This window comes from Rattus norvegicus, chromosome 6 (assembly GCF_036323735.1).
Source record: "Rattus norvegicus strain BN/NHsdMcwi chromosome 6, GRCr8, whole genome shotgun sequence".
Lineage (NCBI taxonomy): Eukaryota > Metazoa > Chordata > Mammalia > Rodentia > Muridae > Rattus > Rattus norvegicus.
Window position 1 is genome coordinate 95,169,624 of NC_086024.1, and position 11,625 is coordinate 95,181,248.

Consider the following 11,625-nt stretch of genomic DNA (forward strand, 5'->3'; position numbering starts at 1 on the left):
AGAGAGAGAGAGAGAGAGAGAGAGAGAGAGAGAGAGAGAGAGATGTTTTGCTGAGGAATTAAGAGAAAATCTTACAGGGCAGACACAGTGCTTGCAGTGCTCTATATGAACACAGACAGCGATGTGCTCAGAACTGCACCTAATCATCTCGTCTGACAAATGACGTTGTGAGGTTCATGTTTTGACCCCCTTTTGACCTCCTTTTGGAGCTCAGGCAGAGAGAGCTCGAGGATTTTGCTTAGGGTCACGTAGATATCCCTTTAACATAGGCCTGTCTTTCCCATAAGCAATGAATGCTACAGAAGTATCCTTGACACGCACAGACTGCACATATTTCAAGTATAAACCTGAGTGAAACTTGGATGAAACCTGCATCACCACTATCAAGATGATGCCCATTCTGTCCCCGTGTCCACTTCCCTGCACTCTTTGAGAGCTCTACACTGCTCTTCCCTTCCAGCACTGTTTTCGTTTTATACACCTTTATGCCACTCAGTCTCCGTTCTGAATGGCTTCGCTTCTCTGCCTAGTTACTTAGATATTCACACTGCAGTGGGTATGAGTAGCCCATCCCTCTTCCTTATCAAGTAGCATCTCTTTCAATGAATACACCGCCATTCCTTGGCTATGGACCTTCGGGTTTTGGTGAGCCCTCCATCCCTACGGGTTCTGTGGTCTTGAATTCAGTACACAGGCAATGCAATCATTCCCTTTGTGTGTACTTGAACATGTGCAGACATTTTCCTTTTACCTCTTCACCTGCAATACAGCTTAACAACTATTTACCCAGCGTTTCCCTTGTGTTAGATGGAGCGAGTGATCCATGGTTGCTTTAAGTCACACAGTAGGACTGTGTGGTTGTGTGGTGATACTGGGCTGCTATGAACAGAGAGGATTTGAGCAGCCACACATTTGGCTGTCTGCGGGGCACCTAGGAGCCAATCCCCTGAGGATACCAAAGGATAGCTGGATGTTTACACTGGGGCTATTCCGAATGAGCATCACTGTGCAAGTCTGTGAGGTGGATCTAAGCCTTGTTTCTTTGTGGTAAAAGCTGAGAAATGGAATGTGGAGGTTCTGCGGTGAGTATAGATTTAAGTTTTTAAAACCCAGGTAGCCTGTTTCCAAAGTGGCTTAACCTAAACCATGCTCCATAGCAGTGTGTCAGACTTCTGGCTTCTCCACACCCTGCCCAGTGCTTGCTGGGAGCTTTCTCTACTTCATGGTGCTAGTGGGTATACACTGCCCATTGTGTTTCAGTATTTTCCCCAACATATTTTTATTGATTCATTGGGGATTTTACATCACATCACACACCCTTGTCACTTCCCAATCCTTCTGTGTCTGCCCTTCCCCCACCCCGTCCCTTTTGCTTTCCTCCCAGGTCTTTTCACACACACACACACACACACACACACACACACACACACACACACACCCGCCAACCGCCACCCTTGGCCACAGCACCAGGGTTACAGGTGGATGAACAGCCAGACCAACTTTTAAGTGTTGAGATCCCACCTCATGTCCTCACGCATACTTAGCAAGTCCTCCTGACCACTGAGCCATTTCTCCAGCCCCAAAGCTGGAAAATTTAAATTTAGGTTCTGTTGCTCCATCTTGACTACAAATGGCAGAGTAGCAAGTAAGACCTCTGGTGTGAGGACAGCTCACTCAGTCCAGCCTCGCCTTTAAAACCATCACCATGGCTACCTTCAACAGAGTCTAAATAATATCGGTCGTATCAGTCCCCAAGCCTGATAGGACAAGCTTTTATAGACCAACTGGAAAATCCTCCACTTGACTCTCGCAGATCAAGTCTAGGGGAGACTGAAGATGAGCTAAAGTTCTGAGCGGCAGCCTTCTAGGATCAAAAGAATGTCTGCGTCTTATAAACACAGTAGGAAGGGAAATCCAGCCAGGACTAGAGACAATGTGTACCTCTGATCATCAAGGCTTAAAGCTCCGTACACTTAGCTTGACTTTAGTAGTATTTGGGGGAAATTAACCTGTTGGAGAAGTTAGTTGAATGCCACCCACTCAATTAAAAAAAAAATAGAGATGAGAGTGTGATACTGGACGTAGCTGGTGCAATGAAAACAGCCTTCCCACTCTGTTTCCAAGCAGGCCTTTCTCTTACTAGCAGAATCAACTCTGTGAGTTCACATAAACCACAGATTCCAATTTACACATACCAGAAAGTGACACCTTCATACCATAGGGAATCTGTGTGTGATATCTGCAAGGAAATAAGACCTAGCGGCAGAGAGACCCCTTAGAGTGCTGGAGGAATAGTTCTTACTAACCTTTGGGCAAGTAAGGTGAACAGTTCCATTTTCAGGCTTTGGGTCCAGCTTCATCACGTGATTGCTCTCACTGACACTCCTGAGTGCGAGGACATGGCTGATCTAACCCATTCGAGCCTCCTGCTATCATTTTTGTCAGACCACTGAGTCTCCATATGAGAAAATGATCACACAGCTCCAGTGACTCTTACTAAGTCTCTCAAGTTTTCGAACATTTTAATCCCTTGTGGCACCATTATAGGCACCCAGAGCTTGTAGTTGCTCAAAGTAGGAAGAGGCGTCCCAATGAGTCAAAGGACCTGCACCCAGGGCTCCAGCCCTTCTAACGCATGCTGTTAAACCCCTTAAAATGTTAAAAATGGCCCTACGCACTTTTCCTATCCCTTCCATCCACCCTTCCTCCTGTACTTTCATCTTGGTTTTTTACCCATATTTTATCTTCCTTTCCTTGTCATTTCCTGGCTGCTGAGAAACACAGACATATAGGTGAAGGAAAATATTTTTAACAAAATCATAGAAGAAAAATTTCCTAACCTAAAGAAGGAGATATCTACTGAGAAACAATAAGCATACAGAAAACCAACCAAATAGGACCAGAAAGAAATTCCTCACAACTCATAATAATCAAAACACTAAATGTACAAAACAAAAAATATTAAAAGCTGCAAAGTAAAAAGACCAAGAAACATGTAAAGGCAAACCCACTAGAATAACAGCCGAATTCTCAATGGAGACTCTAAAAACTGGAAAGGCCCACACAGATGTTCTACAAACTCTAAGAGGCCACAGATACCAGACCAGATTACTATACCCAGCAAAACTATCGATCACAATCTATTGAGAAAAAAATTTATGATAAAACCGAACTCAAGAAATAGCTATTAATTCAGTTCTATAATATCTCTCTACCAATACAGAAGGTGCTAGAAAGAAAACTTCAGTACAAAGATGTTAATCACACTCACAAAAACACAAGGAACAAATAATCCCAGATCAATAAATCGAAAGAGGTGGGGAAACCCATATCATAAAAAATAATAATAATAACAGGAATCAATATACAGTGCTCATTGATAATTCTCAATATTAATGGTCTCAATTCCCCATTAAAAAGAAATTTACTAACAGTGTTACAGTTTGGATTGGAGAACAGGATCCATTATTCTGTTGCAAGAAACACACCTTACCATCAAAGCCATCACCTTACAGTAAAAGAATAGAAAAGAAATATTCTAAGCCAATGGAAACAAGAAGCAAGCAGGCATAGCCATTTTAATATCTAACAAAAACAGATTTACAACTAAAATTAGTCAGAAGAGATAGCAAAAAGACACTACAAACTCATCAAAAGAAAAATCCACCAAGAAGATATTAAATTCTAAACATCTATGCACCAAGCACAGGAATACCCAAGTTCATAAAAGAAACCCTACTACAGCTGAAAATCACATATGGACCCTTACACAGTGATAATGTGTGACTTTAATACCCCGCTCTCACCAATAGATAGGTCACCCTGACAAGTAAACTAAAAACCAAACAGAGCAATGCTGGTGTCACACAACATCATGACTCAAATTGACCTGGCAGATACTTAGAGAACATTTCACCCAAACACAAAAGAACCTTCATGTACCTCCTGGAACTTTGTCCAAAACTGACCATATATTTGGATACAAAACAATGATGATGGTGATGGTGATGGTGATGATGGTGATGGTGATGGTGATGATGGTGATGATGATGATGATGATGATGATTCCCTCAAAGGGAGTAGAGAGCAAGAATTAATCAAACACGGGGCTGAAACCAACAGAATAGAAACAAGAACAATAGAATACTACAAAGAATCAGTGAAATAAAGAATTGGTTCTTTGAGAAAAATCAGTAAGATTAATAAACTTCTAATCAAATGAACTGAAAAACAGATCCAAATTAAAAAAATTAAAGACAGAAAGGGGAACATCTCAACAGACATTGAGGAAATCCAGGGAATCTTAAGGACATACTTGAGAGGCTGGAGAGATGGTTCAGTGGTTAAGAGCACTGACTGCTCTTCCAGAGGTCCTGAGTTCAATTCCCTGCAACCACATGGGGGCTCACAAACATCTGTAATGGGATCTGATGCCCTCTTCTGATGTGTCTGAAGACAGCGGCGGTGTATACATAAAATAAATATATACATTTAATAGTAATTTTAAAAAACCTTTAAAGACATACTGGAAAAGCATGGACTCTGCCAGGCTTGGTGGTGCATGCCTTTATTTTTATTTATTTATTTATTTATTTATTTATTTATTTATTTATTTGGTTCTTTTTTTTTTTCGGAGCTGGGGACCAAACCCAGGGCCTTGTGCTTCCTAGGCAAGCGCTCTACCACTGAGCTAAATCCCCAACCCCGGTGCATGCCTTTAATCCCACACTTGAGAGGCAAAGATAAGCAGATCTCTGTGAGTTCGAGGCCAGCCTGGTCTACAAAGTGAGTTCTAGCCTCCAGGACAATATAGAGAGATTCTATCTTTAAAAAAAAAAAGTAAAACATAAAAGAGATGCATAAGTTTCTTGATAAGTCAAATCAAGATCAGAAAAGATATTTAAACAGACCTATAGCCTCTAGTAAAATAGAAGTATTAATTAAATCTACCAACCAAGCAAATCCCAGCACTAGATGGATTCAGCAGAGAAGTCTCCCAGCCTTTTAAAGAACTGACACCAGAATGCCTCAATTTTTTCTGCAAGATTGAAACTGATTGAACATTGCCTAATGCTTTTTTTTTTAAGATTTATTCATTTATTATATATAAGTACACTGTAGCTGTCTTCAGATACACCAGAAGAGGGCATCAGATCTCTTTACAGATGGTTGTGAGCCACCATGTAGTTGCTGGGAATTGAACTCAGGACCTCTGGAAGAGTAGTTGGGTGCTCTTAACCACTGAGCCACTCTCCAGCCCTTGCCTAATGCTTTTAAAGACATTACAATTACTCTGATAACTAAACCACACGAAAACCGACGAAAAAAGAAAATGACAGACCAATTATTACTCTCATGAATGTAGATGTATAAATTCTCAAGTTTAACTTACAAACTGAATTCAAGAATACATCAAAAACACTGTCCACCATGATCAAGCAGGTTTTATCACAGAGATACCGGGATGGTTCAACATATGTAAATAGATAAACATAATCTATCACATAAACAGGCGGAAAGACAAAAACCAGATGATCACATAGTTAAATGCAGAAAAGGCCTTTGACAACATCCCTTTGTTATAAACAGACTTAGAGAGACTAGGGATACAAGGGACAGACCTCAACATAATAATCACAATCTACAGTAAGCCCACCCAACGTCAACCTAAATGGAGAGAAACTCAAAGCCCTTCCACTAAAATCAGGAATAAGACAAAGATGTTTACTGTCTCCAAACCTATTCAATACAGGGTTTGAAGTCTTAAGTGGGACAATAAGACAATTGAAGGAGATCAAGTGGATACGAATAGGGAAGAACAGACTAGAGAGACGGCTCATTGGTTAAGGCCACTGGCTAACCTTCCAGAGGACCTGAGTTCAAATCCCGGGAACCACATGGTTGTTTATGACCATCTATAAAGGGATCTGATGCCATCTTCTGGCATGTAGGTGTACATGCAGACAGAACACTCTTCATCATCATCATCATCATCATCATCATCATCATCATCATCAATTTTAAAAACAAATGGGGAAAAGTGTTTTATTTGCAGATGATATGATTTTATACATAAAAGATCCTAAAAACTCCACCAGGAAATTTCTACAACCAACAAACTCTTTCAGCAAAGTAGCAAGATACAAAATTAACACACAAAAACCAATAGCTCTCCTATATACAAGAGACAGGCTGGAAAAGAAACCAGGGAAACAGTCTCTAACCAAGCAAGTGAAAGATCTATATAATAAAAACTTTAAGACATTGAAGAAAGAAATTGAAGAAGATATCGGAAGATGGAGAAATCTCCCTCGCTCGTGGATCAGTAGGACTAACATAGTGAAAGTGGCCACCCCATCAAAAGCAACCTACAGATTCAATGCAATCCCCATCAAAGTTCCAGTACAGTTCTTCACAGAAATTGAAAGGAAAACGAAGCAGAAACCTCTAGTTCCTTCGGAAAGCGATGTCAAACGGTGGTTTGCTGGGGCACACAGGCGAAAGCAAACACATGAAAGGCTGTTTTGCTGAAGCTGACTCGGGTGAAAGGATATTTTGAGATAGCAAGCATGTGAGAGGACGCTTGATGAAGAAGTATAATGAGGAACCCACAGACAGTGGGGAGACAAGCACTGAACATTGGTTTGGTTTTCTCTGCCTCACTGTTCTTTCCTAAAGACAGACATGTATTGGTTCCCCTTCCCTGGCATCGTTGAGCTCAGCGTGTAGTAATGCCGCCATTCAGAGAAGAAACTCGCCCAAGAACTCTGAGATTCCTGCAGTAGCTTGCTGCTTCCGTGGCCTCGCCTCAGGCTGGTTGTCCAGCCTGGTGACTTCTTCAGGATTGAACTCCAGCTGCCTGGTGTCTGCTTGCTGAAAGGACTGGACTGGAGCTGCTGAGTCATATTTGGTGTTTGCTATGAGACTCACCAGCTGCCAAAGAAGATCATGGTCACCCCCAAAGCAGGTCCACTTCCGCCATACCCTGATAACTTTTCTCTTCCACTACCCCTGCTGGATAGTGGGCTAGAGGAGAGGTAGAACCCTTATTAAAAGGGTTGCAAAGGGCTGGAGAGATGGCTCAGTGGTTAAGAGCACTGACTGCTCTTCCAGAAGTTGTGAGTTCAATTCCCAGCAACCACATGGTGGCTCACAACCATCTGTGATGGGATCCGATGCCCTCTTCTGGTGTGTTTGACAGTGACAGTGTACCCACATACATGAAATAAACAAGTCTTTTTTTTTTTAAATTAGGTTTCGGGGTTGGGGATTTAGCTCAGTGGTAGAGCGTTTGCCTAGCAAGCACAAGGCCCTGGGTTCGGTCCCCAGCTCCGAAAAAAAAGAAAAAGGAAAAAAAAATTAGGTTTCAAAAATGCATGTCTCCTGGAAAATTTTCAGCTTCAAATGGAAACACACACACAATAGCTAAAACAATTCTGACTAATAATAATAATAATAATAATAATAATAATAATAATAATAATAAAGAAATCTCCATCCAGATTTCAAGTTGTACTACACAGGTATAGTAACGATAGCTTTGTACTGCCATAAAACAGACATGTTGATCAATAGAACTAAATAAACAAAATCCAGACATAAGTCCACACACTTATACACATGAGTCTTTGTGCTCACAGATGAGCAGTAGAGATACCTGAAATGTTAAACACGCCTGGTTGTTTCTTCAAAGGAAGGGATGCATGACCGACCTGTGGGAGCAGACATGGTTAATAACCTGGTGACCTTTGTACTACCTGTGTGGCCCAGACCGCCCGGATCCTCCCCAGACCCTTACTGTGAACTCGTTTTTCTCTCAGTCACTACAGAACCCATCTTTAGAGAGGGTATCACACCTATAGATCCTATCGTTATGGAAGGCGTCACCAGCACTTTATAGTGAGTTTTGATGTAATCATATCCAACCTTCACTCAGCCTACTCTGTGCTTCATTGTGCATGTGGGATTGATCTGATTCTCTCCAGTAAATTTTTTGTTGCCAGATTGCGCTATGCTTAAATATGCTTAAAGAACACAATCGGGGTCAGACTCCTGAAATTCAGATCAGCATTGACTACTTAGTCATGTAGAACAGAGCTGCCTTCATGCCTCACGCAGATCACTACTGTGCTGGCTACAGATACCCTCAGATATAGGTACCTGACTTTTGACAAAGAAGCCAAAACCACACTGGGGGGAAAAAGTATCTTGGACAAATGATGCCAGTTAAATTGAATGTCTGCATGTGGAAGAAGACAGACAGATCCGTACTTATCACCCTGCACAAAACTCAGTCCATGTGGATCAAAGACCTCAACATAAACAAGTGTCTTAGTCGGGGTTCTAATGCTGCGATGGAGCACCATGATCGGGAAAAAAACATTGAGGAGGAAAGGGTTTATTTGGATTACACTTCCAGATTATAACCCATCATTGGAGGAAGTCAGAACAACTCAAGCAGGGCTGGAACCTGGAGGCAGAAGCTGGTGCAGCGGCCATATGGAAAGGTGCTGCTTACTGGCTTGCCTCCATGGCTTGCTCAGCTTGCCTTTTTATAGAACTCAAAAACACCAGCCCAGGGATGAAATCACCCACGAGCCGGACCCTATCCCATCAATAACTTATTAAGAAAATGAATATTATAGAAGCCTTTTCTCAACTGAAGTTCCCCCCTTTCAGAAGACTCTAGCTCGTGTCAAGTTGGCATAAGATTGGCCAGCACAGAGAGATATCCTGAATCTGATAGAAGAGAAAGCAGGACAACAGTCTAGAACTCATTGGAAAGGACAAAGACTTTTGAACAGGACACCAGCAGTCCAGGCACTGAGAACAATAAGTAGTAAATGGGACTTCAGGAAACTGGCTGGAAAGCTTCTGTCTGGCAGAGGACATGGTCAGTTCGGACTGAATGGCAGGCTACGGAAGAGCCAAAGATCTTTAGCAATCACATGTCTAATAGAGGGTTACTATCTAAAACATATAAAGAACTAATGAAAACTGGACATCAAGAGAACACCCCAGTTTAGAAATAGGCTACATTACTAAACAGAGTTGCCAAAGGGGAAAGATAAATGGCTGAGGAACACTTAAATGTGTAACATCCTTAACCATCAGGAGGATGCAAATCAAAACTGCTTGGAGACTTCATCTTTCAGCAGTCGGAATAGCCAAGATAAATGTAACGACTGACAGCTCATGCTGGCGAGAATGCAAGACAAGAGGATCTCCTGCTGCTGGGAGCGCAAAGAGGCTGGTTTGGAGATAGCGTTGTGCTGTAGTTGGGCTGAGGTTCAGGTTATGGTTTGATATGGAGTTGGATTCAGGGTTGTGGTTGGTGCTGGGCCCAGGGTTAGGCTCAGCATGGTGTCAAGGTTGTGGTTGTGTTCGAGTCAGTGTTGGAGTTGGAACTGGGTTTGGGGATGGGTTTGGGTCTAGGGTGGGGTTACAGTTGGAATCTGGTTTGGGAAAAGGTTAAAGTCTTATGGTTTCTATTGCTGTAAAGAAACACTATGCCCACAATTCTTATGAAGGACAGCATTTCACTGGGGCTGGTTTACTGTTCAGAGGTTTATCCCATTATTATCATAGATGGAAGCATGGTGGTGTACAGGCAGGCATGGTGCTAGAGAAGCAGCTGAGAGTTCTACATCCAGATCCTCAGGCAGCAGAGAGAGTGATACTGGGTATTTGAAACCTCAAAGCCCAACCCCAGTGACACAATTCCTCCAACAAGACACGCCTACTCCAACAAGGACACACCTCCCTCAAGCCTGTGGTGACCATTTTCACTCAAACCACCATAGTTAGGATTGGGGGGATGGTTTACGGCTGTGGTTGAGTTGCAATTGCATTGGTGGTTGGGATCAGTGTTGGGGTCAGGGTCAGATTGGGTGTGGTGTTGGTCACAGAGCTGGGGTTGGCATTTAGGTGGTAGTTGGTGTTGGTGTGTTTAGGGTTGGGGTTTTATTTTGGGTTAAGTTTGAGCGTGTGTTAAAGTTGTGATTTGGGCTAAGGTTAGTGGTGGGGATGTTGGGGTTACTGTTGGGTTGGGGTTGATTTGGTTTTATGGTTAGGGTTGGACTTGCATTCGTGGTTGGAGTTGAAGTCGAGTTTGGGGCAGGATTGACATAGGCACTGGAATCACCAACAGTGTTGGGTTCTGGATTGGAGTTGAGGTCAGGGTTGTTCATGGGATGGGTGTTAGGTTTTAGTGTTACATTTTGGTTGTGGTTGAAGTTGGGTTTGGTGTTGGAGTTGAGATAGGGGTTGTTGAGATGTGGGTTGGGTTGGATTTGGCTGTTGAATTAGGTCTGAGATCTGGGCTGGGTTTGGTGTTGGGTTTGATGTTACTCTCGAGGTTAAAATTTGAGTTGCAGGTGGAGTTCTGGTTGGGTTTTTGTATGTGCTTTGGTTTGAAGACTGACACTGTGTCTCAAAATGAAAAGGAAAGTAAATCTTTTAAAAGAAATCAGTTCGTTTATTAATTATGTCTAATACAGTGCTTAAGAAAATAGATTCAAAATCAGATTACCTGATTTTGCTCTCATTACTATTAAAGATAAAAAAAAAAGTTTTCTCTCATGTGGGGAGCATTTTAAAGGTAATCTGTCTACTGTACATGAGTATCCTCAAAGTGAATCCTATCACCACTTCCAAACTAGAAACTGATACTGCATTGTAAAAGGTTGAATACATAAATTATTTTATGAGGCACTTCATATTTATGTTTTTTTACATTCTGATTAAAATTCAAAAGGAGTCATTCTTCAAGTTGAAGATTTGGATAAATGAAAGACACTAGTTCAAAGACTCAGACTTGAAATTGGCTTCCCCAACATGATCTTCCTTTCCACAGTCTGACAGAAGAACAGTCAAGTTCTGTCCCTTCCAACACTGGACTTGTTGGTCTATGCGTTGCCTATTTGTTGCATCTTTCTCCTCCTGTTGGAACCACAGGACCAAGAGTCTGTGATTTTTTTTTGTTTGTTTTTTGGCTGATTCCAAGTCCCTGGCATGGTGTCGGACGTTCACTGAACCTGCTTCACTTCTTGTGGGGTACATCTGGTAGATCTCCTAGCACCCGGGTGTTTGCTTCTGAAGTTTTGCATGGCAGAAATGGCTTTTATGGTGTGTTCACCAAGCAAGCTTGCACATTTCTTTAAAACTCTTCCTTTCTCTTTGACATGTATTTGTTTATGACATGTGTTTATTTATGTCTGTATTTATTTATTTACATTTTGGCTTTATGGGGCTTTGAACCAAGAGCCTTATGCATTCCGGGCAAGTACTCTACCGCTGAGCTTTATTTAGCCCCTCTGTTTCTACTTCTTAAAGATTTACTTATAAATCTTTAAGATTTATAATCTTAAAGAAAGGTACAGCCAACTGTGTATGTGCATATGCGTGTTGTGTGTGTGTGTGTGTGCATCATAGTTGGGTAAGACTACTGGTTGCTTCTCTTCTTGGAAAGCTTGGAGCCTTCTGGTACCATGAAAGCTAGTTCTCAGGGAGGAAGTTTTCTGGTTAGAACCTCTGGGTCCTCTGTTCAAAGTATACATGGTGTCTTTAGCAACAAGGACTTACCCTCAACCTCTGGAAAGCAACCAAAAGCAACAGCAAAGCTTG

At 41.9% G+C, this 11,625-nt stretch overlaps 1 non-coding gene across 1 annotated transcript; it reads left to right on the forward strand.

The window, feature by feature from the left end:
* Nucleotides 1-7,256: 7,256 nt before the first annotated feature.
* Nucleotides 7,257-7,337, forward strand: Trnaa-agc24 (transfer RNA alanine (anticodon AGC) 24). The gene has a single exon. It is a non-coding gene; the product is annotated as a tRNA-Ala (tRNA).
* The last annotated feature ends 4,288 nt before the right edge of the window (nucleotides 7,338-11,625 follow it).